The following is a 27,378-nucleotide window of genomic DNA, read 5'->3' on the forward strand; positions in this document are numbered from 1 at the left end:
ACGGAAGCATTTTACAAGCATTGGCTCTAAATCCAGATGTTACCTGGCAAAATGAAGTCTGGTAGAGTTTGAGTCTAAGTCCACGCAGGTACTCAGCCAACAGCCCACCCAGAAGTGTCCCAAAGTCAGACAAGGCAAAAATTAGACTGAAGAATCATTATGCCTAATAACTTTTGTTGTCATGATTCTACTTGATCAATCAAATGTATGGCCAGTGATATAAATTGGCCAATCAACCAGAAGACTAAACCAGTCAGGTTGCCCTAATGAGACCAAACATTCTGCAGCTGTATATGGTCCAATTAAGCAAGCACCTTCCCCCCGGTCCATAAGCTATTTCACCAACAAGGTGGCATGCATTGTCCCAGATTCTTTGGCCTTGGCTAGGGGTGTTCGCTTGGATATTTCTGGTCTGAAAATATATCTGAAAAATACCTTATTGATATTATTTGATAAAGTCATGTCTTTTCAATATCTGGGATTTGGGGGGAAATTGAAAAATGGGTCCCAAAAAATCCTGGAAATATTCAGGATTAACCAGAAATATGGGGAGTTGGTGTTTTGTGGTTCCAGTACTGTTTTTTTCACCACCCACCCCCTGGAATCTGCATTTCTCAGGGCTTGGAACCTGCCTGCCACTGTGCTTTAGGTGAAATTCTGTAAGTTTCAAGCATTTTTTAAAAGTTCCTTCTTTGATGGAGTTGGCATGTGGGGGGTATTGTGTTTTATACAGGCGTAGATTCTTAGGATTTACATTGTGTAGGCTTACTAATAACTTTCCTATGGGGCGGATTCACCAGTGTAACATTTTTTTTGCAGGATTTTTCCCCCTTCATGGGGGCACCTTGTTCAAAGACCCATAGAATTAGACACCACTTGCTTGAGATTTATAGCGGGGACAGCTGAACTTTTTGTGTGATTCTTCTTGTTTATTGGAAAGATCTTGTTGAACACTAAGGAAAATGGAATGCTGGAATTAATGGGTCCCAAGATTACAGTTTCCTAGGGCACTAAAAAAGTGGGCTTATTCTAGATGGATCACCATGCAAAGTAAATTTGGACTTGTGGGTCATCTCCAAAAAGATTGACAACTAGTGATATAAAGGACAGACGCCAGGAGCCTCACAGAACTTTTGGAGCCAGTACCTTTAAAAATAGTCTCCCCCCCTCCCCCCACAAGATTTCCCATAGTGAATAATAGAGCCAAAAAATATCAAACGCAAAGAAAACCAGATGCAGTTACTATACTGGTATTTGGAAACTAGGAATACAGATATTTTTTGGCTCAAATACATCTGAATCTGAAAAACACCAATTTTGTGTGTGTATGTATGTGTTTGCTGCACATCTCTAGCATTAATATTTCTAGGTCTTAATGGCCAGTGGAACACCTGTGACCAACATCCTTATCTCATTTTTGAAGCTACAGTCAGCTTGAGCTCAGTTCTCAGAGAGAAAACCTTCCATAATTTTTGCATGGGCTTTAACTTTATTGTTTGAACTGACAAGAGACTGCCAAAAAAGGGCCATTATTTTAACAGCATGTGTATTTGACACTTGTGAGGTGATTTTGACACATATTTGTGCTGTGGAGAGAAATTCTTACAAACTGTGGAGCAGATATAAAAAAAGGAAACACTGATTTCTGTACATTGGCTTGCTTATATAGACAGCTTTAAATCTCTGGTGTGGTGATGGCCTATCTTTTTGCCACAAGTCACATTCAGTGTGACATAGTGCTATCCTAGTATGGTATCAGCCCATACCCTAGTGAGGTTTTGCCTGTAAGTCGCTGAAGTGAATAACAAGTAACAGCACAACATTGGAAAGGCAAGCAGGAGTGTAGGCCTGGTGTCACAAACTCCTTGTATCTCGGATTTCTGTCTCCCCCCACCCCACTTCATCCTAGAGCACTAATCTTAATTTGTAGACCCAAGACCTGCCAAACAGACAGCAGCAGGGACCAAGCAAGTTGCAAGCAAGTGACATCATAGTTAAGTGATGAGAGGAGGAGCCAAAATCTCTGAACCTCTGGGTTAAAAAGAATAATCTTGACTGCTGTGTGACTTTGGCCCCTTCCACACATGCAGAATAATGCACTTTCAATCCACTGTCTGCACTTTGCAGCTGGATTTTACTGGGTGGTATAGCAACATCTGCTTGCAAACCATGATGAAAGTGCATTGAAAGTGCATTATTCTGCATGTGCGGAAGGGGCCTTAGCCTTGCTGTCCTGATAACTCTGTCAGCGTGTAAAGAGTGCAAGGATATCACATATCTTTGCAACAAATCCTGAAAAGAAATATAAAGGGTGTTCTATATGGTTGCTGCCTCAGCTGGTGGGGCTCCACAACCCGACTGAGGATCCTAACCCATGGGCTGGATACAACTGCTCTAGGTTTTCACTTTTTCCATAAGAGCTAAAAATAACATTTAAGAATTATTTGTAAAAGTGTAAAAAGTGGATGGCATGTACATTACTTCTAATAGAACTATGGCTCTGAGGTACTGCTCCGTACTCTGTCTTTATTTGTGTATTTTCTTTCCATAGCTTAATTCACTCCAAAAATATACCATCACATGCCTTAACCTGCCTCAGTCTTTTTGCTATAAGGCAGAATAAAAAAACCATGGAAATTAAATAATCCACTTTTAGGTCAATGCTGCACTGGGGTTAGGTTTCTGGTTTTGGTTTTTGCACTGTGACAGTAATAGTGGCGCTCTGTTCTATTATCTTAAGAAACATATGCTGTGGATTTAATTTTTAGTAGAGGAAGGCAAAGCTGTAATAATAGGTTTGACAAACTAATATGTGAACACATGACCATTTGGTCTTTTGTTTATTGCAAAACCCATATTGAGATGTGCTGTGGTAGGAGTGTTTATTAAAAGGCTATTGCACTGGGATAAGAACTGGCACTTGTGCAAAATCCTCGTTGCTCCTAAAATTGCTGCTGCTTCTAAAAAGGAAATGACCAAGCAGAAGCCAAAATATTTACAAGGCTTATGTGCTTCCACTGAATCTCTATTGCAGCTGTTTTACTTCAGTTTCCCTGCTAGGGAGCAATTCAGAAAGGAATTATGCATTTGGTGGCCATTATATTTTGGGATAGTTATTCTCATTGTTATAAACACTACTAAAGATGTATGAGGAACTGGAAAGAAAATCTATTTTTTCTTCTGTTCTAAATCATTAGATGTAACTTTTCCAGATGTTTGTGCAACAGAATCAGATAATTAATTGCAGTTGTGCATGTTAGCATCATACTCAGGGGCCTGTTGGCAAACAAGTATGCACGAACACATGCAGCTGCCTTATGCTGTCCTTGATGGAAGGATAGTATTGTATACTTAGACCAATAGCTGTTCAGAGTTCTTGCCCAATACCTGATTGTTTTAACTGAAGATTCTGGAGGACTGAACCTGGAACTTAGCTTGCCAAGAAGATTCTCTGCCACTGAATCATGATCCCTCCCTCTCAAACTTGCTGGGCTGAAACGTTGCACTGGTTGTGAAGATTGGTCTGGGTGATTCAGCATGTTTGTCTGACAGAACTGCCTTGTATTGCTATCTAACATTTTCAAGAAAGCAGAAAAACTAGGCCTCATTCAGATGTATAATCTTACCAGAGTTATCTGAGGTGGCTGTGGATAATTTAATCCTCCTGGTTGTCTTTCTAATTCAGTCTTGTGTCCATTAGAATAAACACAGCATGAGTCATAATGCAATGCTATACAGAGTTATCTTATATATTCTAGTAGCAAGGTCAGCCAGATCTGTGATTACTTCAGTCTGGTGACTGGAGCTGTGAACAGGCAAAACATCAATTTACAAACCTAAAAAGGGCCCCAGGTTTGCAGAAAAATGTAAAATCAAAACAAACAAAGTATAATGTTTCAAAAGCCTGAAATTATAAAAAGAGCACCAACAGCTTTAAGCAGTGAAGTCCCTCAGTAGCTGTTGCTAGGCAACCATAGATTCTAAGGATTGGTTCTGTCAGCAAAAGCAAGTGGGAAGGGCACAGCCTTTTCCAGGCCTATTTTGGCCTTGGAGAGGGGACATTGTGACCAGGCCTGACTAGAGTTGCCAGCTCTACCTTGGGAAATTCCTAGAGATTTTGTGGTTGAGTTTGGGGAGGGGAGAGGGTAGGCCACAGCTTGACCTAATGCCATAGAATCTACCCTCCAAAGCAGCTGCTTTCTCCAGGGGGAGAGATCTTTGTTGTCTGTAGTTTAGTTGTAATTCTGGGACATCTCCAGATCCCATCTAGATACTGGGCACCCTAGGCCTGGCAGCAACCTCTGGTGACTTGATACCACCTGACTTGCATGACTCAAACAAGCCTGGCGGCTTGCTGCTCTTCAGTAGTAGCCACCTTATGAAAACCAGTGTTGTGTAGTGGTTAGAGCTTCAGAGCAGGGTCTGGGAGATCCAGATTCAAATCCCCATCTTCCTCTAGAAGCTCTCTGGGTGATTTTGAGCCAGTCACATACTTTCAGTCTAACATACCTCACAGGGTTGTTGTGTGGATAAAAGAAGAGAATAGAGAAAGATAGGATGTAAATGAAGTAAATAAATAAAGCTGAAGATAGGAGGTGAATAAAACGTAGGATGGTGAATGGCTGAGGAGTCATGGAAAGGGCAGAGGACATTGGAGTTGCCAGGAGGAGGAGAAAAGGAACTAGTGTGGGGATAGAGGGGAAAATGAGATGCTTCCCTGCAAGTTCTTGAGGGCTCCTTACTATGCAAATGAGCCTGGTCCAGTGGCTGGTAGAGGCTGCAGGGGAGAGAAAAATCTTAATGCAGAGAGGCAGATAAAGGTAGTAAGCCATTAGGCTGGAAAGGAGGTAAGGTTATCATCTGGACATTTTGGGACAGATTGAGGAGGGGAGGGGCCTAAGAGGCCTAAAATGCCATATACCTCACCCTCCAAAGCAGCCATTTCATCTAGGGGGGTTTGGGCTGCCAACATCCAGATGGGGACTGGAGAGCACCTGGAATTACAACTGCTCTTCACTCAATAAAGATCAGTTGCTCTGAAGAAAATTGCTGCTTTGAAGATGGTGTCACTGACATTACACTTTGCTGAGGTACCTTCTGTCCCAAACTTTGCCACTTTCAAATTTCCAGGAATTTCCCAACATGGAGCTAGCAGCCCTAAGGGAGAACTGACCTCTGTAGTTGGGAGATCTGTTGTGATTCCAGGAGATCTCCAAGCCCACATGGAGGCTGGCAGCCCTAGAATAAGAAATGGGGAGATGTTACGAGGGCTTTCAGGAAAGGGGTGATAGCGAGCAAGGGGGAAATTAGATGCCTCCCACAAGTCCTTGCAGGTTCCTTCTTGTTTCAGTCAAAACCATTGATTTCAAAGGACTCTGCTTTTGGTTGTGATTTGAAATATCAAAAGACTTACATTCTTTTGCTGAATTTATGTATGCATTTCAGGACTATTAAAAGAGGCTCTCAGATCTCTTACCTTAGGGTTAGATCCGAGTCCAGTAAGCTAAAGACTCTACATCGCTCAGTGTTTGATAGAGCAAAAGCACATCTGTCTCTGTTTATCACAAGCAAAGTCTTGTTCTGAACCTGGTCAGTCCAGGAAACTTCTATCTCAAAATCTCTCTTATTTTTAGAAGAATTATTTTGCAAGCAGCATGACTGTGTGAGAGTGCAGTGGTAATTTCCTTTAAAGTCTTTGCTAATTATTGATAAATAATAGATAAATACTGTGTTCCAAGAAAGGTAAAATAATTAAGAATCTCGTTAGCAATTACAGGCCAAGTGTGGAGAAAATATACAAAGCAAGATCTTGTTCATTCAGAAGCAAGAAGCCAGTGGGGGGTGGGGGTGGTTCTCCATACAAACTGCATAGAATAAATGTGTTGGGCTTAGTTAAGGCTTGATATTATTTGTTGCTTACCCAGATGCTGTGAAGGCATAAGTATTATTGGGAGCAGAGCTAGTCTGTTGCATGCAGCTAATGAAGTATCTGGTACTGACTCTCTCCCTGCTGTTGATGCCAGGCTACTGCTGTGACCTCATTTATGGTTGGATCCTGAGAGGCAAACACAGCAGAGCAAACTCTCTCACTATTCTGTGGGCGCTACCATAGCCTCCCAACAGCTGCTGAACCTACTTGCAAACACATCTAGAAAACAAGCAAATAAATTGTGGTGATGCAGAGCTTTAAAAATTAATTGAAAAGCTGAGGTGATCTTAACAATGAGGTACAGGTAAGGTGGTAGCATGTTCCAGGATGATATCATTACCCTGGGCAAAGGACCAGGAAGTAATTGTTGTCTTACACTTACAGCCGCTGCTGTTCCCCAAGTTGCCCTGTAAAAGTTAATGAGCATGGGGTTTTTTTTAAACCAACCCTGAAAACTGCATTTTACCTATGGCTTTTATGTGTAAGAGCTGGGTGGAACCCTTTCTTTCCATGCAACAAAGAGTTTTATCAGCAAAGTTAAGACTAAAAGAACGGTTAGGTCATTTCCCTTTCTACACCCTGCAAATTCGCAACCCAATTAATGAGGTCAGTTTGCTAACAGGATAGCAGTTGCTGTCCTGAGGACTGGGGTTCAGCAGCTTAAGATGAGAGACCGCTGCTTGTGCTATGGAATTTCCCTGGAAGCCCCTTGCTTGCATCCTGGTGAGGCCAGGCAGGACTTTCTTTAATTATGCAGTGCCTTTACTGTGCGTAGAGTGCAGTGAGGTGCAACACACGGTCTTAAAACCACCAGCAGTTTTGAATTGTTGATTTTAATTAGTGGCTTTTCTGTATTTTACTGTATTTTGTTATTTACATTGTAAGCCATCTTAAAATCCTATAAGATAGAAAGGCAGATAGCTAATAATTGTTTAAAATACAGATAAATCTGAAACCTATGTTGAAGCTCAGTGAAGGAACCTGTGCAAAGCTGTCTGTTTTGTCTGTATCCTCCAACCTTGGACTCTCTGGAGCAACCATCCCTTACTGATTTTTTACAAATAGCTTAAAGTAGCTCACTGTCAGGGTCATTCAATCTAGCCAGAGCTGCATCCTTCTCTTAAAGGAATTGGTTTAGAAGGGTATAGGAGACTGGACTTTTAGGACTGTATTGTTAATACAAGTGCCGTGTTTTATATTAGAATCAAATTTAAATGCAATAAAAATATTAGAACAACAAACATGACCCATATATTTAAAAGTGATTTCTAGGACCCATAAAACATAGCAAGTAGGACATCCTTGATAAAATTCTCAACATAGCTAAGACTTCTTTAAAAATGTAAACCCTTCATGTGTTTGTGGAACACAGTATTTTTCACAAGGCTCTTGGACATAGCAAACTAGTCACACTTAGCCAAGGAAGAAATTTTCTTGTGAGGGGCTACCAAGCAAAAACCCTGTTGCTTGGTCATACATCATCACACAGCGTAATGCCTCCATGGGGTGGGGGGGGAGGAATGTTTGAAATAAAAATAAATAAATCTGGCACAGATGTTGAAGCTTTGTGGAGGAACCTGTGCTAAGCTGCCTGTTTTGTCTGTATCCTCCAACCTTATCCTCTCATTGGAGCTCCCCTCCCTTACTGATCCTTTAAAAATTTGCATCCTGCTTCAATGTTCAAAAGAGTTCTTAACGAAGATGACAGTCAGTGCTATCCCAAGCACAGCCAGGGCTTCTAATATACATCAAGAAGGGGTGTGTGTGTGAGAGAGAGCATGTAGCATATGGTCAGCACTTTACTCTGAAGAAGCAGTTTGCACCTTTTTGGCCCCATCACCAAAACTAGTTTAGAGCAGGCTTAACTGAATTTGAAATACCTTTATCGGCACACTATACAAATTCATATCCACAAAAGACACAGATTTCTAAAAAGGTATTAATGCGAAGATTAAAATTTGAGTTAAAATTAATAACTTATACAAGGAATGAAATTAAAAAGAGATGTCTCCATTTAGGTGGGCTTCATTTTTAGTATTAATGTAAGAGCAGGCTTAAGTGTTTCCACTCAGGGTAAATGGTTTTAGGATTACAACAAACTGTCATTTTAGAGAGGAGGAGAGGGAGAGGGGAGCTCAGTTTACAGTCAGACAAATAAAGCTGCCGTTCCAGGGAACTGAGAGTAACTTCATAAGAACATAAGAACAAGCCTGCTGGATCAGACCAGAGTCCATCTAGTCCAGCACTCTGCTACAACTTCCCCTGGAGGATGTGGGCTTAGAAACCAGTTCGAGTCCAGTTTCCCTCAAGGACCACCAGCAAAGAAGCCAAGCCCCGTTCTCCGCCTGCCTGCCTTGCAAGGCGGGCCCAGTCTGGCTGCTGATCCGGGCTCAGTGCTGCTGCTGCTGCTTTTTCCCCGGGGCTGCGCGTCCGAACTAGCCGCGGAGGAAGCTTTGCTCAGTCCGAGCTGCTCCTCAGTGGGAAACATCTGGCGGCGGCGGGCAAGCTTGGACCAGGCGCCCATTGGCTGCCGCGGGGCAGGATGACGGGAGGGAGGAGTTCGCCTGCTTTAAAGTCATGACATCATTTGCTTCGCCAGCGGCCTTGGCAGGCGAGGAAGGAACGCGTCGCTGCAGCCCCTGGAAATGGAGTCGTGGCGCGAGGGGTCTTCGGTGCCAGCCCGCGAGTGTGGGGCCAGGAATCGGCGCTGTTGGCAGCTGGGTGAGTCTCGCTCTATCCTCCTCCGGCCATGGGACCCCTCGAGCAGGCTTGGGTTTTGCAGGCCATCCTCCTCTTCCCCCGGGTTTTTGCAGGGAACTGTTGCCTGCTGCAGAGCTGGATGCAGCCTCTTTCGGGGTAAATTGTTGCATGGAAGTGGGAAGAACGTGTCCCATAATCTGTCCTTTCTGATCGCGGTGCCCAGCGGCCCCCCCCCCCCCCCGCTACTGCCGACCCCATTTGGAGAAGGAGCGGCTGTGTCTTTCAATCTGTGCAACGGTGGGCTGGACTGGTTGTATTCCGAAAGTGGGGCAAATCCCACTCGGCGGAAATAAACCCCAGCACATATTCCCTTGGAGGCTTCAAAACAGTTTAGATTAGTCCCTCCCCCCCCCCTTTTTAAAATGACAATCTGTTTTTTAAAGAGCCTGCTGTTGACTTTAATGCTAAGGTGTGATAGCACAGGGCAAAAAGTCCTCACAATTAGCACGTCCTTTCTTATACTGTTTCCTCTGTGCTCCATTTGAACCGTCTTTCGCAGGCTACCTTTTGGAAATCCCCCTTAACCCAACAACTGCAGGGTGGAAACATATTTTTATACTTTAGAAACCACCAATGCCAATACACAAAATAGTCACATCTGTCCAGTGTTGGCAGTTTAGTTTGCTTTCAGGAAAGTGAAATCCTTCGGTTGCTTTGAGTGACTTTGTGCTCTGTTATGTTACTGGGGCTGAGGCTACAGGTTCAGACATGCTTGTGGGTCCAGTTGATTTTAGTGCAAATTTCTTTTGCAACCCTCTGCACAGAGTTGGAAGTAAACCCCACTGAACTTGGAGGTTGAGCATTCATAGTAGACTTGAGCTGCAGCCTGCCTCAGCTTTGCAGTACAGCACAGACCTCACTGTTTTCAGGGACTAAAAATCAATTCTCTGTTCTGCCTGCTTCCCTCCAAATCCCCTAAACAAGCAAAGACCAATCCCCCCACCCCCCTCATCTTCCACATTCTGGTGATTTGGGATATAAGCTGATTCCCCTAATCAGGCCTGGAAACAGGATACTTGGACTGTGGCCACAGAATTAGAGGAATGGAATGGCTGGAGCAGCAATAACCAGATCTGGCTGTTATAATGGAGCAGACATCTGTACTCCACCCCATTGTTAAATGGTGGCCCTTGATGCAAGGGCAGCTGCTATCCACAACTGCTCTGCAAGCCTGCTTGAAGTCCAGTGGCAGTAATATGAAAAGCTGTTAGTTCCCTGTACTCTGTGCCTTGTAGAGTTTATTCTCCTGTAAGAGGCAGACAGTGTGTCCTAGTGATTCCTTTCCCAGTGGTGGCAGAGGTCAAGTTGCTTGCTTTTCTGTTCAAAAGGTGAATCTTCCCCCACCAAAAGAGACAGGTGGAGAGAAGGGTTGTTTGATTTGTTAATGCCAGATGGCATTCCTGGGTTCTCAACAGCCTGACCACATTTGGGACAAACAATTTACAGGAAGGCAATCAGTGCACACTTAGACAGTCACTCTGCATAGAATTGTGCAGTTAGTCTTGTGTAGAGAGAGACACAAATCACCCTGTACACTCATTGCATTCTCACCTTGTCCTCCTCTTTTTGATACAAAGTTCAGATGAATGCATTCCCTTCTGCCCCCATCTACCAGTACCAAAACAACTGGACCTGCAGAGTATTCCATAAGCACACAAGAAGGAAATCTCTGTACCCCCCCCCCCCGCCCCAGCCTCCTTCCATCAAGCCTTACTAGTTCAATAGGTCTTTGAAGAGGACTCCATCATTGCTTTGTAATCTGGGGGTTGTAAAAGCAAATATGCAAGCACAAAGAGACATATCCTAAATATGACTTCTGTATTTGAAATATGACTTCTGTATTTGAAAAATACATAAATAGTACAGCCGTCTGACATGCCAGTATTTTATTCTGAAAGCTTGAAGTTATACTTTATTATTATTGTTTTTTAAATTTTTCAAGAGGGAAACCTTGGGAGGACAGTGTTGGTTATTGCAATCACGAATGGCACTGGAGCATTTACCTTGAACATCTTTATCCAAACACAAGATTCTATGTGGCTGGGCTAGATCTAAGTACAATTTTAATTTGGATAAAAACTGGGCATAAAGACCTGCAGCAGTTGACCACTCCCACCTGCAACCTCAGTTAGATTACTTTGATTTCAGCCAAGGGGTGCTGAAACCTGGACCAGTAGTCAGAATACAAGATACTGCAACTTGCAGTTGACTCATTAAGCTATTAGCATAGGGCAGTGGTGGTGAACCTATGGCACTCCAGATGTTCATGTACTACAATTCCCATCAGCCCCTGCCAGCATGGCCAATTGGCATAGGGGTACTTGGGGAGTAGCTATGGCTTAGTGGCACAGTATGGCCACTGCTAAGCTATGGCTTAGTGGCAGAGTATCTGTTTTGCACCCATATGGCCCAATTTCAATTCCCAGCATTCGGTAAGGAGGACTAGGTAACAAGTGTTGTGAAAGCCTTCAAGAGCCATCACCTCTGAGTAGACAGCACTGTCCTTGATAGACCGGTGGTTTGATTCAGCATATGGCAGGTTCATGTGTAATTTTCCTCCAAGGGAAGCAATCAATGTCTTTCCCATTTTTTTCTTGTGTACAAGCTAGCTAGCACATGGACTCTAAACAGAGTTGCAGCCTTTCAAGCCTTCAGTGGATTTAGAAATGAATAAATCTGCAGTACGAGACTTGCAAGAATGGTCTTGTATGTTCAGAATATGTGGTAAAGGATGTTGTGTTGGTTGATCAGGCTCACATTCCTGTAAACTAAGAATCTGGAGTTATGTGAAAAAGGGCCAGAGTAAACTAAGTCTAATGGCCAAGCCACAAGGTGCTGCTAGCGCTATTTCCTGCCACCTCCTTCCTATAAAGCTTCAACTGGAAAATCTCCACAGAGAGAAATACTCCAAATGCAAAACATTCCAGCCTTACTAGGCTATCTCAAGTGTTTCCTATCCCTGCAAAGGTTTCAGCCAGGCCCAAGTGCATAGAAGAAAGCATACAGAAAACAAGACAGTGTCTGCAAGTCTTTTAATTGGAGAGAGAATGAGGGCCGGATGAGAGGAAGAAAGCAGAAGTTATCCAAAATGGGAACTAGCCATCTCATGACTCAAAATGAGTTCCTCGGTTTCCTTCCATGGTAAGGAGAAGTTCAGGAGATGTCTTTGGAAGAACTACCCATTTGAAAACTCTTTCCTGTATTGGTTCTTGGTATGTAACAAAAGGAAACTAATTGCAAAGCTTTGCCCCATCATGTATAACTGGTCCCACAGCACAGGTCTTTGAGTTAGGTTTGTAGTAGTATGCCCTTGTACTTGTATAAGGGTAACACTATTAGAGAGTTCCACAGTTGGGACTCAAGATATGTTGTCTGGACCACAAAAAGAGACAGTTCTGGGGGAGCCTTGTAACAGAGTAGGACTTTGACACTGGAGAAAAGGAGGGGTTATTCTTCTCCACAGTTCTGGGATTGAAATGTCCTCTCTGTGCCCCATCCCTGCCCCATCTTCACCCACATTGGAAAAAATGCAGCAGGACCAATATTCTGACCTGTACACCGCTCTGAGCCTTTCAGAGGTAGAGCGGTTTATCAAATCAAATATATAAATAAATAAAACTCCAGATATGGAGTCATGAGAGTCTGTAGCAACAAAATTTCAAAAATAATTTAATGGCCCCTTAAGAGGCTAAAAGGATATATAGTAGGACAATCTTTAACGAGTTGAAATTCACTTCATCAAATGAACTGAAGTGTACATCCATTAGGAAGATGCTTATACATTAGCAAACACATGGCACTATTTGGTGAAGTGAGCTATGATTCATGAATGTGTATGCTGGAATAAATTCTGTTGGTCTCGAAGGTGTCACTGGGCTCCTATTTCGTTAGGTACCAGTATTGTGCCAGTTCTAAAAATAGTTGGGGGGCACTTTTAATAGCAAAACAGTTCCAGGAAGAGAGTTAACCCTCCTTTTCTTTGTTAGAGCCCCAATCCATATGCGGTCCTCACACAGCTTCTTTTAAGAGTCAAATAACATGTCTGGAGTTGCAGTCATAGACTTCCAGGATCAAGTAGTAGTTTGGCTTTCACTTGACATACCAATTTTTTGATGATCCTAGGCTTTACCAGTGTGCATGCCGGTATGTCTCAATACTACCTGGATCCTTTGTTAGACCTCTGGAAGAGAGTATATGTAGTAGCATATGTGCACTGAGCCCAATAAAGCTGCTCCATCTCCAGATGTTGAATCCTGTGACTTAAGCCATGACCTCCTTTTGTCTCTAACATCTGGCGAAAGCTGAAGTGGCCTCCATCAGTTTTTCATTCTAAGAGGGTGCGGGTTCAAAGGCAATAATTGTGTAGCAATTCAGACACCAAAGCCCACTCCATTAGATGAAACCCATCAACCTGCTTTTAATTCCTGTAGGCAACTCTTCTCTGAATGCAGGGGGAACTGCTCTAGAGTATGGTATAGTCACCCTACTTTCCAAGTCCTCCTCCCCAAACCCACAAGATCCACTGGAGGAGGCAAAGTAAGTGCCTCTCACTCATCCGTGGGAAAGCGAGAATACTGGCTCAGAAATATTTAACTTTCTTCCCTGATCCTATATACCTACTAATTTCCTCCCAAGGTTGTTAAGCTGGCTGAACACAGGCTGTTTTTCTCAAGTCAAGTCACTTTTGTATATTGTTTTTTTTTTTAATTCTCATTAATGCTTAACAGCGGCCATATATGGGAAACCACTGATGTTTCATTTTTCAGTTAGGGGAACTGGAGCTGGTAGTCACTCGCTGAAGGCCAGCTATACATTGTAGCGTGAATAGTACCTTCTTAGACTGCATATACCATTTTCTAGGGCACTTTATTAAAAAGGAATTTTGCTATGGATAGGAAACTGGGGACACTGGGGACAAAAATCCTAGCATCGCTTACTTCCTGCTGTCCTGGAGTATTAGTGGATGGACCTTTGAATTCCCAGTCTGCAATGGATTAGGCTATGCTTGCCAACTTCTGGGTGATGACTGGAGATTACCTGCTATGACAACTGATCTCCAGGCAACAGGGATCAGTTCACCTGGAGAAAGGGGCCATTTTGGAAGGTGGACTCTATGGCATTATACCCGATAAAAGTCCCCTCCATAAAACCCCACCCTCCCCAGTCTCCGCCCCCAAAATCTCCCAGTATTTCCCAACCTGGAGCTGGCAACCCTACCTAGGGCCTGTCACTCTCTCTTCAGCCTCAACTACCTCAAACTGTTGCTATGAGTTTAAAGTGGAGGAGAGGAGAGCAACGTTTATAAGCTAATCTGGGCTCTGTTTGGGTGGAAAGAAGGATATAAAGATCTAAATAAAAATCTTCCTGCGCTTGAAGATTAGATGTCGGAGCAGAAGTTTTAATGGTCTACTATAGTATACTGGTATACTGCTAAGTTCCAGGTCCAAGTTGAGGAGATTCAGTCAGCTGAATATTTTAGTCCAGTTATACTCAGCAGGACAACTTATCTCCAAATGACAGATCAGTTCCCCTGGAGAAAATGGCTGCTTTGGAGGGTGGAATTTATAGCATTATACATTGCTGGGGCCATTTCCTTCTTGAAACCGCTCCCTCCCAAGGCTCCACTCCAAAATCCTCAGGAATCTCCCAACCTGGAGCTGGCAACCTCAAATGAGACTGGTCATTGTAGTTGGGAGATCTGTGTGATTCCAGGAGATCTCCAGGCTCCGCTTGGAGTTGGCATCCCTAGAAGGAAAGGAGAAAGACGGACAAGAGGAGAATCTATGGGGGCTGTGAGGAAAGGAAATAGTGGGTGAGGCGGGAATGAGATGCCTCCTGCAAGTCCTTGCAGATTCCCATTTATACTGCTTCTAAATATGGAAATTCCATTGAGCCATCACAGCTAATAGCCATTGATAGACTTTTTCACCATGACTGTCTCATCCTCTTTTAAAGGCAGTGGCAGTGAGATTCATACACTAATTGTGTGTTCTGTGAAGTACTTTACTTTTAGTACTAAATGTACTGCTGATTGATTTTATTGGATGACCCCAAAGTCTCATGTTATGATGATAGAAGGAGAAAAATTCTGGCTCTGCTAATACATGTACATGCTTATCTTCCCCTCACCCCCTCCCCTTTAACTAAAATGCCTCAACTTCTTTAGTCCACTTTGCTCTATTGTAGACCATAGCTCGTCTGAATGAACCTCTTTGATTTTCAAATTACATTTCTCCCTATCTTTGCTAGATAAGTAGCACAAAGAAGGGGGATGTGACATTCCCGCAAATGCTAGATTGTCAGAGAGAGGGAGAGACTGTATTAGCAGTGTTTGTCTGAGCAATCCAGGTGGGCTGAGCTAAACAGAGTTCCCACATCAAGAGAAGGGCCCTTTGCCACAGTTGGGGAGGGGTAAAACCACACAAAAACAGTTTGCCTCAGGCAGGAGTGAGGAGGCATGAATGCTGTGCTTGTTGTAGGTGTGAGTGCCCTAGTGTTTTCCAACTTCCTCAGTTAGGAAAAAAAATCTTGATTGAAATTAGAGTGCTTCCTAGTTGCATGATACAAGTATACTTTTCCATCTCTTAATCGTAAAAATTACCTACCCTGAGAAGTCCACTCTTTCTGTCCTACATGAATCACTAATTGGGCATGTAGGTGGTGGCAAACCCAAAGTGGCCACCTCCACAGAGAGGCAACAGACAACTGTCTCTGGTGAGTGATCCAAACATACCTGATGCAGATGAATTACCTACCCTTAGTGGAGGATGGTTGAAAAAAACCAAGGCTGCACAGATTCAGCAGGCAACCTCCTGAATGGGTGGACACTTGGGGCATCCAAGAATCTTTAGCTATTTATCCTGATGCACAGTTTGACAACTGATAGAATAGTTTCTATAGATCCTGGGCAGCTGTGCCCTTCCTTTGCAGCTAAAACGTCAAGTCAGCTGGGTTTTTGTTTTGTTTTGAGCCTTAACATTTATTTCTTGTGAGATGCTCCAGGTACTCTGCAAAACTGCCATGCAGCCACGTCGCACCCAGTTGTGATGAGTTTGAATACTGACTCGCCCACAGACGAGAGAAGCCAGGATCAAAGAGGGAGGGAGCAATTCTGCACCACCACCCCGCCCCCATTTTGGTTAGGTCACTCACTGAGGTTTAGGCACCCCACTTCCTTCCTAGCTCCCTAGCCCTGGTCCCTCTGAAGTTGTTAGTTGGAGGAAGGGGGTACGCTCCTTTCGTGCCATTGTTCTGTGAACAATTATTGGCTTTCCTTTTCCTTGCAGACAGCATCTCACTTCCCCAGGTCTGTTCTTGATGTGGTGCCATTTCCTGCTATTGCTGGGTTGGGGTGGAGGGAAAAGAAGGGGGAAGTGTTAGAACAACCAGGGAAGGAGTGAGCCAAATTCGGGGGCCCAAACCAGTGGAAGAGCAAACTCTGATGATGTTCAGGATTGCAGCATCAAGATTCTCTGGTCTCCTGAAGCTTCCCAATGCTTGGTACTTAGTTCCAGAATTCAAACTTGCCTCTCTGCATAACAGGAAGCAGACTCACAGGGCTATTCTAAACAGATTTTGCACCCTTCTTAAACTCACAGGCTTAGGGTTTCATTGCCAGTTTAATACTTCTCAAGCACAATGGTTCTCAAACATCTAGAATTAGACCCCTCTTCTAAACTTCCCATATATTTTGGGATCCACTTGCAAAATAACTCCCCAGTACTTTCCCACTCTCCATTATAAAACACAGAAAACTCACCTCAGTTATCAGTTCTGCGCACAGAATAAATATATAGTAGTATTGAGCAGGAAACTGGATTTCATGGGTATTTTTTGTACTATACAGAGACTATCCAAAATATGCCATGAAGCCTTCTATCCCAGCTCATGGTGTTCTTTTTCTTCCTGCCAAGCCTTGTGATCATCCCTGCCCCCTGCAATCTACTTCTGGGTCCTAAGGTGCAATTTGAGAACTACTGTTCTAGCAAGCTAAAGAATACTTAGGTTACATTGTACTATATTCATGCTAAGACCAGCTCTTCCCACCCCCAAGTAGGGGAGAAAACTTGAACTTACTGGGAGTGTTTCTGGTGCCTGGATGGGCCCTTGTGGTCAGGAGGAAGCCAAACCAAGCAGCCCCTGCACTGCTATCAGTGCTACCTGATCTGCCTCGCTCAAGTACGGGCCATGGCAATGATGCTAAATGTGCACCCATTGTTGTCTCTGTGGCAAGGTCCAAATGGAGTGGACCTGTGGCAGTACCAGTACTTTAGGGGCCATTTGGCTTAGCTTGCTCGTTTATAGACACAGTCTACTCCTGTCTCTAAGCTGCAATTTGACAGATGCCTCACATTATACCTGGAAAAGCTTACTTTTTAATACAGAGAAAATAGGAATAACCTGTTTTCAAAGGCAGCCATTCCATGTGTTTAATATAGAACTGGCTCAATCATATAGGAAGAAGAGAATGGGGACCTGGTTTTATGAGTAGATGGGTGAGAAATGTAGAGCCACCTCCCAGCAATGCCTTCCCTTCCTTAAAGTCACCCACTCCAGGCACCTTTCTTCAAACAGGGGAACTGATAGTAGGGTTGCCAGGTCCCCCCAGCCACTGGCTGAGTTTACCAGATCCAGGTTGGGAAACTCCGGGAGATTTGAGGATGGACAGGGATATCCATGGCATACAGTTTCATGTACTCCTCTCAAAAGCATCAATTTCCTCCTGGGGAGCTGATCTCTGTAGTCTGGAGATGACCTGTAACTGAAGGGGATTCCAAGATGTAAGTGATCAGACATTCCCATGATCCTTAGGGGCAGATATGAGAACTATAGCGCCCTCCATGTGTACTTCAGAGAGTAGGTTTGATTTTAAAAAATGGCTTTAGCAGGAACAAAATTGAGTCCAGGCACAAAACAGCTGACATCTTGGAGAACTGACTTAAATACTAACCTTGTCAATTTTCCCCACACCCTAAATGGAATGCAAGCTGTCGAACTATGCCAGAAGTGACTAATCTCATCAGGACTGATGATATCTTACTCCCCCACCAGCCACGGAAATTAACCCTTGAATAGAACTATTACTAACACCCAGATAGCAACCATCCCTTTATAGAGAAGCTCAGCAATATTTTGCCTCACCTGGAAACCATCTCCAGGAACTGATTTCACCCCCAGCTTCCTTTTTTGTCAAGACCACCATTCAGAGGTCTCCAGGAACACTGAGACACCCATCAAAAATTCCATCAAGTGCACTGTCCTCATTCAGCATGCTCATCACCATTGCCTCAGGATGCATTTTGCCCCATAAAGTTAGGCAGCAAATGCCCCCAAAGTTGTCTTGGTTCTATCCACGTAGCCAGCATCGTCCTTTTTCATGATTTAATATGCACTGGTGGTGCTCCTTGATCCTCTGACAGCTGGCATATCCCCCTGTCTACATTCTACTCTATTTTTCTTAGGCTCTGTGTGGTTGAAACACATTGGTTGTAATTATTTTATTTTTAACACCGCCCCCTTTTTCTTTAGTTACAGTCATTCTCATCATTTCAGGACTTAATCTCCTAAGAAGGATCTCTGTATGCGCTGCTGGAGAACCCTGCTGTTGCCTACTTCTCGTTAAGCTGTCCTCTATTTTTCTAATTCCCCAAATTAATTATTAGAAGGCAGACCACCAATTCAGTTACCTGCAGTCCCTCCTGAAGGTTAGCATTTCTAGATACCAGTGTTGGAAGAGAAGCGTTTGGGGGAGAGGAGCTACAGTAGGTGTGTGTGTGTGTGTGGGTAGGGGGGTCAGTAGCCTACCCCTGACACTCTTTTCTTTTAAAACCAGCTCACCTATTACCACCATTCTTTTTTTCCCTACCTACTTACAGTAGCATTTGAACACATGCAACTGCTGGCTTAATATATAATTTGGCCTTCTCTGAATTGCTTTTCTGGGTGGGCTTCCAACTGGAAGGAAACAAGTGCAGAAACACAATATGCAGCCTTTTCAGAAGACCAGACTAGATGTGATGACAGGAGACTTATGACCTATTTTTCTATAGATCAGGGATAAAGAGATTTAACCCTCTCCATGCCATTTCCCAACCATAATTGGCACACAGAGTTGCTTCTTTTCCTGTAGGGGTAAGTATACAGGGGGCTAAATGAAGCTGAATAAATCATACAGAGGGAAGGATCAGCCTATCTTGACACTGATCTGAATCCATCCGTTCCCCAAAATTACTTCCTGTTTTTTTTTTAAAAAAAAAAACCAGGACCCAGAAGATCTAATCATGCATCTCTTGGGGTTACTTTGAGAACAGCATTTCTTCAGTGTATAAAATGTCGTCGTCCCCCCGCCCCCCAGCCTTTTAATTGGTGACCTTACAGTTTCACTGTATAGCATAAAATTTTGCAGGCCTAACTTTTTCAGTTGTAACATTTTCAGTACTCTAACACTGCATCTTTTCTTGGAATGTGTATATATAAAAAATAACTGTACATATTTGTATGTCATTCTATGGTCAAAATTCACACTATGTAATAAGGAAGACCAAACGGCACCAACTATTATTGTAGAACCTGAGACAAGAGATGCTTCCAGGCTTTGGATCATGGTCTGGAACAGAGTGTGAGAATGCAGACTTCCTGCTCTGAAGAATGAAGAGCTCCTGCAATTATGTACAGAATGTTTGGTTGTGGTAGACTTACAACCCAAACATAACGGTCCTCTGGAAACTTGCTCCGTATATTTGTTTGTTTCCTGCTCAAGACAGCCACTTTGCTTGCAAATTAAGAACGAAAAGTTTCCACGGGGAAATATTTGTGAGTAAGAGAGGCCTGAAGGATGAAGAAAGAGCCTGATGCTCATGGGCACTTCTTTCTGTTATGTAAGGGCCATTTTGGAGAGGCACCCTTGAGATGTGTGTTGTTGAACAAGAGGGCAATCGAGGTTGACTGCTAGTCTTGCCAGTGCTGTGTAGGCTCAGGAGAATGGAGGAAGGATAAGCCGGGAGAAACCTACAAGACTCAATGTGTAGTTGTTGGTTTGGGTTTGTTGACACTGGATTTGCAAACCTCCTACCCAGTGTTTTCTCTGTGTGGGTGGATAGGAATTAGCTTCTGTCTCATAATCAGCTTCATCTGTACTATAATTTTGGAAGGCACCGTGACTGAAATGCTCCTTTGTTGGCCTGTTGAATTGGCAGCTCTTGATTATCAATCACACTCCAGTGTGACCAAGAAACAGAACCTATAACAGGGCTACTAAGACAAGAGCAGGCTGTGACTGGCAAGTGGATGTGGAGCACATCTGATGCTCCTTCACATTTATTATCTCCCCGTAGATAAGCAAATGTCATATCGAGCAGAAGTCCTGTCTTTGAGAATGATGCTGTGGTCAGGGTATAAACTTGCCCCATCCCTGACAGTGAGTGACTTGGCCTTGTCGATAAGGATTGTGCATTGGGGATTTCTTGGAATATGGATGCCCCTGGACCCCACTAGCACACCCTTTATTATAATCCATCATTTGGCTAGTTGTTAATTGCTTCTATAGCATTTTTAATTGTATGAGTTATTGAGATAGTTCAGTGACCTTCAACCCGTGTTGCAGCCCTCAGGTGAACTCATCTGATGAATTCTGAGCTCCTGTAGAGCCATCATATATTTTTTTTTGCTTTCTTTGGAAGGTCCTACTATTAATGTGCATGTGTAGAGAGCATGCTATGCCTCTTGCTTTGCTTGCAGAGCTCACATGCTGAGAGGAGGAGCTGGATGGCACGATGAGGTCACTCCATGCTCTGACCCTTGATTTATCCTGCACTGTGGTATGCCAGCTGATGTGCTTCTTGTGTTAGCTATCTCTGGCTTTCTTAGTCCACTGTCAGCAATACCTCTAGCTCAGTGGTTCTCAACCTTCCTCATGCTGCGACCCTTTAATACAGTTCCTCATGTTGTAGTGACCCCCAACCCTAACATTTATCAATTTTACAGATGGAGAACACTGATGCAAAGGGTCGTTCGACCCCCAAAGGGGTCGCTGCTCTAGCTCCTTCTTTTCCTGTGATGTGGCTCTGATGTTGCATGACTTCCTATTTGATAGCTGTTTAGTAGGTCCCATGTTTGGTGAGTCTTGGCACTAGAAAGGTTGTTCTATTTCAGGGGTCTGCAACCTGCGGCTCTCCAGATGTTAATGGACTACAAATCCCATGAGCCCCTGCCAGCATGGCCAATTGGCTGATGGGAATTGTAGTCCATGAACATCTGGAGAGCCACAGGTTGCAGACCCCTGTTTTATTTCATTCTGGTATATACATCAGTCACTGCTATGCCTATTTTAAATATATGGAAGTGAAGGTGAGAAAGGTATAAGTTCTAGTCTGAACATATTTCCTACATGGGATTCGTTTGGGTTTGTGATATTCATTTCTCCAGGATTATGTCTAGAAAATTTCAACTCCCAGTGTTTTGGAACTGGAAGGAACTTGATGCAGAACTGATAGTGTTACCGCGCTGCTCAGGGTAACACTTTCCTTGCTCTAGAGTATCCCGCTCTCGGCAGCGCCCAGGAACCCAAGCAAGACCCGACAAGGCTCGGATATATATAAAAGAGATTTATTGAGATGCTGACCTAAGTGTCAGCACCTCCCTTCGCCTTTCACAAACACTGGCAGTTACTGCCCTAGCAGCCATACATATCCCTTAAGTACACTTTCTCCCGTTGAGGAGCCCGGGAGAACCAAAGGACAGCCCACCACCATTCAAAACAACCAATCATTCATTTTGCAGCATGCAGGAACCAATCAGTGTCCGATGCCATCCTCTTCTCAAGTTTCTCGCCAGAGCAGGGCGCAGGGCCCGATGGCAGTGTCCACTGGCGGGGGGGGACAATACACAAAGGTTTTCTCCAGGTGTCCGGGGCAGCAGGAAGCAAAGAGCGCATGGCGGTGAGTCCCCTTATCTGCCTGCTGGCGAGAGATTAGGGCAGGAGCAAGGCGCTTTCCGGCTGAGGGTTTCCCTTTGTCCGGTGTGCATCAGGGGACTTTACACGTGAATGGGATAAGTCCGGGTGGGGCAGAGATGGCTCTCTGCCCTGGGGCCAAAGGAGGTTCCATACAAGCACAAATACAGGGGAAACTTTTACAAATCCCTGTATTTCTACCTAATACAAATCAGTTCCACTACCTAAACAAATACAAGACAGAAATAAATTTTCCAATCGCTTTTAGTTCAGACATGGTCCAGGAGCGGGATTCTCTCCTGGCTCCGCTTATCATTTCCCCTTTCACTGGGCTTCTTCCACGCCATTGGCAATCATGTAGGCGTGAATGCCCAGACACTAATTCGCGAACCTGTGAGTACCCGTCGGAAGGGGAGCCCTGGATCGCTACTGGGTGATCCAGTGGGTGCGCAGGAGCACGCTAGGCGCTCTTGGCAGACAGCGGGGAGCATTGGGACCTTTAAGAACATATCATACATATACAAACAGAACATCAAAGTACACGCCAGTAAATCAGGGGAACCACACACATAAACCTAACTGGGAAAGGAACAAAGGGGGAAATTAGTCCAGGCACTTTTGAAGCGTTCGAATTAGCGAGCTGCGGAGGCATTTGGAGTTATTCCCCGAAATCGGAGGAGACCTAAAGAGCTGAGTAGAGGCTGGCGACGCGGAAGGCAGAGGCTGTCAGGCCCTGCAGGATGGAAACCTTGGCGGTGAGGATCAGTATGGTAGAAAGCGAGGGTCCGGCTTTCGAACACAGCGGATCTCGCACAGGGAAGGCAGCTGGTGATCGTAGCTCAGCATTGAGGCCCAAACGCGACACCCACAGCACGCTCCAGTCTAGAGAAATCTGGCTTCGCTTTGTAGAATCCTTGGCATTTCCAGGAGTAACGCTTAGCGAGTGCGGGGTCACCGCATTACACAGGAAAGCGTCAGTGGAGGCTGCACCCCCCCTTCTCGATACTTCTGACGCCGGGTGGCTGTCCAACTGGCATGGCACCGCTTCTTCACATCTTAGCGAACGGCAGCAGGTCAATCGGCATCTTTCGGCCATGAGCTCCTCTCATCACCAGAAGCCCCGAAGCGGCATCTGATCCCAGATGCGATCTTCTCGGAGAACATCCCAGGCCTTGCCAGCCCGAAGCCAGAGACATGAACGCATAAAAGCGGCAGTTTGTCCAGATCTGTTGCTGTCGAAATTTTTTTGACCCAAGTCCCAATGCTGGCCGCCTGCTAAAAAAATCCAAAAAATGTGTGAGGGGTGTAAGAGTGCCTGGAGACCTCCCATGTAACCTTGCTTCTAAACAACCTTTGCATAGGAAAACACTTAAACATTCGATGAGATACATACAAGTATAAGGGTAAGCCCGGCAAGCAAGCCGAAGAGGGGAGAGGTACCGAATGGGGCAGAAAATCTTCAGGGCAAAAGAGCAAAAGCCTAAGCGTAGGGCGCAGCAGCGTCCAGTAATGGCTGTGAAGGCAAGCGGAGGCTCCATTGAATGTCTGGACCTGCCTACCAACCTGGGAGCTGGTAGACAGGACAGAATCAAAACCCAGAGGAGCACTCCCACACAGAGGATGGATTTTAACAGTAGGGTTGGGACATTAGGAATGCAGCAACAGGAGACCTTATGCCGCACAATAAGTAGGGCCATGAATGATAGATCACACCAACTCCGCTGCGCACCCCACTCCGTTCCACAAGCGAAATGCTTTCACTGCAGGGAAGGTCCGGGTTTGAAAACAGGGTCTAGTAAGACCCTGTCCAAAATATAATAGCCAAAAAAATAAAACGAGAAAACCTGGAGCACCCGGGTGACAAAAGTGGGTCTAGCGTGCTGGCGTGGAGCCTTCCAAATGTCGCAAACAAAAGCATACACCCAAGCAAGAGAAGTAACATATAAGTGGGCTCCGATTCCCCTTTGGTCCCTAACGGCACCCCCTGAAACAAGACCTCATCGCTCCTGCCACAGGTATGCTTTCGGTGGCAGCTGTTGCCAATATTCCTAGTGCATTGTGGATTTGTGGTATTCCTCTTTCAGATTTGTTCAGCCCTAACTAAGCTCGAAAAAAAGGAGGCTCTACTCTGGGAGCTGGAGGGCTGGGGAATACCGGGCTTGGGAAAAAAAAAAAATCCAAATCACAGCTTCTTGGCCCTGGGGTCTGTTTCTCCCGGAGGGGTTGCTGCCACTGGTCCCTTTGTCTAAAAAGGATTAAGTGAGGTTCGAAACTAAAACTCTGCACATGCTCTACTTGACGTCAGAACTACTATTAACAGCTCGCACCTAGGGAAAACCAACATACCCAGCATAACCAAAGTACCTCTCTTGAGACCCCCAAGGTTGTGCATGTAACAACAGGAAAAAAAATTGACTGGTTGACTGACTGGTTGGATCTGAGATATTGCATCCCATTTTAAATGCGACATCGGGGACTCTCACCCCCCCCTCTGGAAGGCAATATCTCGAGAGACAAATCTAAGGCCCAGGCAAGCTGAACCAATGCACTGCAAAACATCCAAAATCCGAAGAACATAAAGGGAGTACAGTTTGGCATGTGTGAGGAAACAGAAAAGAAGGCAGGCAGCAAGACCACCTCACAGGCACACACCGATCCAGGGAGAGCTGCAAAGTTTCCGACTCAAACCGCGAGAAAGGAGAAAAGAAGGGCTGTCAGCCTGGCTGGCAAAAATAATTAGGGCTCACAGGCGATTGCCTCCACATAAAGGGAACAGTAGGGGGGGCCCTGGAATACCAGTAATTGCGGCAACATCCCACATGAGTAGAATCCACCACCTGGAGGCCCGATGCAGAGATGCGTGACTGCAGGTATGGAGACAATGGTAATCGCAAAAACACCCTCCATTTCCAGGTCTAGCAGTAGGGAATGACTCACTACAGAGAATGGAAGCGGGGAATTATTCAAGTCCAGAAAGGGGAGTACAAACCCAAAAAAGGGAGACTGAGCAATCCACCATAGCAAAGAAGGGAGAACTCAAAGGGCCACACTAGCTGAGCCGAGACAGGGGTGGAAGGGTAGAGCAAAAGCGTAGAACCAATGGACTACGTCCCACCCAGTAGCCACCACTTTCCCTCCGTGCTCTCCGCCAGAGCCACAAATGGGACTCCGGGGAGACACAGGACGGGGAGGGGAGCCCCTGCGATCCTAAGCATGGAGGCGGAGATTCCCTCAACAGTAGCGAAATGGGGAGACAGGGGAAGCCCATTCAGAGGCATGCCGGAGGGATGGGACCCGAAGCCAAAACAGGCTGAAAAAATTCCAATAACATGCTCAGAGGCCACAACCCCTACATGCATCGTATCATGCAAGGAGCAACGAGTAGCCCTCGCATCTGAAAAAGAGCAGGGGTCGCTAAAAGGGGAGGAGAACACTCCATTAAAAAAAGGAAGTCCCAAAGCGCAAAAGGTGATTGGGCGTGAGGCCATAAGCCACGGGCTGCCCCGAGCTCGCGTTAACCCGCGGAACATTGCTTGCTTTTGCCGCACTGGGTAGGCATCTGGTTTCAAGCAAACACGAAACACAGGACAGGGGCACAGTGAGAGCATGAATACTATTTTCGGTAAGTCATCGAGACAACCCGGGATCCACAGCCTGCAGGGGCGGACTCCCAGAACAGAGGCAGCCAAAGCGGGACCAACAAAAGCCAACCCCCTCCATTTTGAATCCAAAACCAATGAGCAGCCCAGAATCCGAAAACTAAATGGAGGGCATTTAACTCGAGAGGCAGGTCGCTTGGCCTAACAGCTAGATCGTGGGTAATCCTCCATGTTAAGGGAAGGAGAATGCTTTCGATTGTCCACAGGAGCCGAAGCGGAAACGAGGTCGAGCCAGGCGGGGAACAAGCTGCATCTTGCCACTTTTGCCCCTCCCCACCACGCAGAATTCCTCCTCACCGCGTCGCGTGGGAGCGGAGACGTTAGGATTCAGAACAGAATAGGAGGCCCCGGTATCCCCACCAACATGGGGATAGAGAGGCCCCCCACCGAGACAGAAATCACTGGGTCGGAGGGAGATAGGGAAAGCTGAGGCCACCGGAGCCACCACAGGGCAATCCCTTTCCAGTAAATGGGCAGCACAGGCTCCCGCCACCGACTCTGACACAGGCACTGAGTCCGTGGGCAAGGTCTACTACTACTAAGAGGCGGACGGGTCCCTCTGGGGAACAAGGGGAGAACTGCGGGCGCAGGAGGGCAACCTTGCATATGCTCTGAGGGCTCCAGAAGAGGGCTGGAGCAGCCTGTGGGTGGGCGTCAGCCACGCGGAGGAAGTTCCAGAGCCGGGCGTGGGAGCACTCTCCGGATGCACATGAGAGGCGCACTAAAGCAGCCTGGGCAGCCTCCGGAGACCAGGAGGTGGGCTGGAGGACCCCAGCAGCAGCCACCCATGCTGGGGCACTAGGGAGTCCGAGGACAGGGGCTTTGGAAAGCGGGCTGGTGGGCACCGCCAGCTTGGCGAGGCTGGAGTGAAAAGCTGTGTGCCAAGCGGCAAGACTCCAACCCTATCCACCCGTTGCTGGAGCTCTTTTAGTAGGGGAGCATTCCAAGCGTGTGGGAGTCCCTCTCCAACCCGGCAAGGGGAGAACTGGCTGACTTGTTCAAGCTTCTCCAAGATCCCAGAGCCTGCCTGCCGCTCGGGTCTCCAGGTCCGAGGTGCCCAATCTAAAACGGGGGGGCTCCGCACGCCTGAAGAGGGGCCTCTCTGGCTATCCCAGCTGGGAGTTTGGGGAGCACTGCAGCTGGGATTCAAAGTAGGGAGGATTGAGGCCCGGAGAACCAGGGCAGAAGCCTGCTGGCAGCTGTTTCCTGCGCTGCGGGGCTCGGCGATCCTCCGATGCCAGCCTAGGCACAATTTCTGGCGCCAATGGTTGGGCGCTTGGTGGCAATAGCTACATTGGTCCCCTACTCCCCGAGAAAGGGGCTTTCACGGCGGGACTGGTGGTGGACTGCATGGAGAGTCCCTGTGCAACTTGAGGTTCTGCCAAAATCCCGATTCCCACCCACAGTGGCTCTCAGTGCTCTCTACAACCCTCCTGCAGAGATTTTTTTGGAATCTGATCTAGGGCTGGCGCTATCCCGGGCAGTATGGGGCGGTCTTGGGTACATTCCCATAAGGTGGTTCTTCTCGACTTCAGGGTCCCGATTAGTGCTCACAGCTGCCTGCAAGGCTCCCACTAATTGGGCGTATGGCGATTCTCTTTTGCCTTCTCCCTCGCGATCCCAGCGCTAACCTTCCTCCCCTCTCAAAGTACACATTATTGGCAGTCTTAAGTGAGATCTGCTGGGTCCTTTAATGGGTATTGTCAGGGATCACTATTCAACTTCTTCCTGATATCTGGGGAGCTTCCTCCAATAAACACACTATTGAGCAGGGGGGCGTGTAGACCAGATCTGTGGGATCTACCGTGTCCATTTGCGGCTTTTCGGAGCGGATCGTTCCATAAAAGGCGGCCGGGTGACTCATCCCTTGTTCCTGAACTAGCTGGTGGAGTTTCGACAGATGTCACAGGCGGTGATGGAAGCCATTTCGAGTCCCTGATAATAAAAGCTCGGGTAGTTCCCTAACTTGTCTCGGGTCTGCCTCTAAGTTAACATTCCAATTCTGGGTCTACATCCGAGGAAACATACCTGGTCCAAGCGTGGCGGGGTTTGCACCTTCCTGAGTGATCATCCGTACGTGA

General features: G+C 45.9%; 1 protein-coding gene across 1 annotated transcript in view; it reads left to right on the forward strand.

Moving 5' to 3' along the window:
• Positions 1–8,523: 8,523 nt before the first annotated feature.
• Positions 8,524–27,378, forward strand: part of NCKAP5L (NCK associated protein 5 like) — a 56,650-nt gene continuing 37,795 nt past the window's right edge. The window contains exon 1 of the mRNA XM_048490441.1: positions 8,524–8,650. The gene's annotated coding sequence lies outside the window, so the exon portion shown is untranslated. The remainder of the gene's footprint in view (positions 8,651–27,378) is intronic.

Source organism: Sphaerodactylus townsendi, linkage group LG03 (assembly GCF_021028975.2).
Source record: "Sphaerodactylus townsendi isolate TG3544 linkage group LG03, MPM_Stown_v2.3, whole genome shotgun sequence".
In the NCBI taxonomy this organism is placed as follows: Eukaryota; Metazoa; Chordata; class Lepidosauria; order Squamata; family Sphaerodactylidae; genus Sphaerodactylus; species Sphaerodactylus townsendi.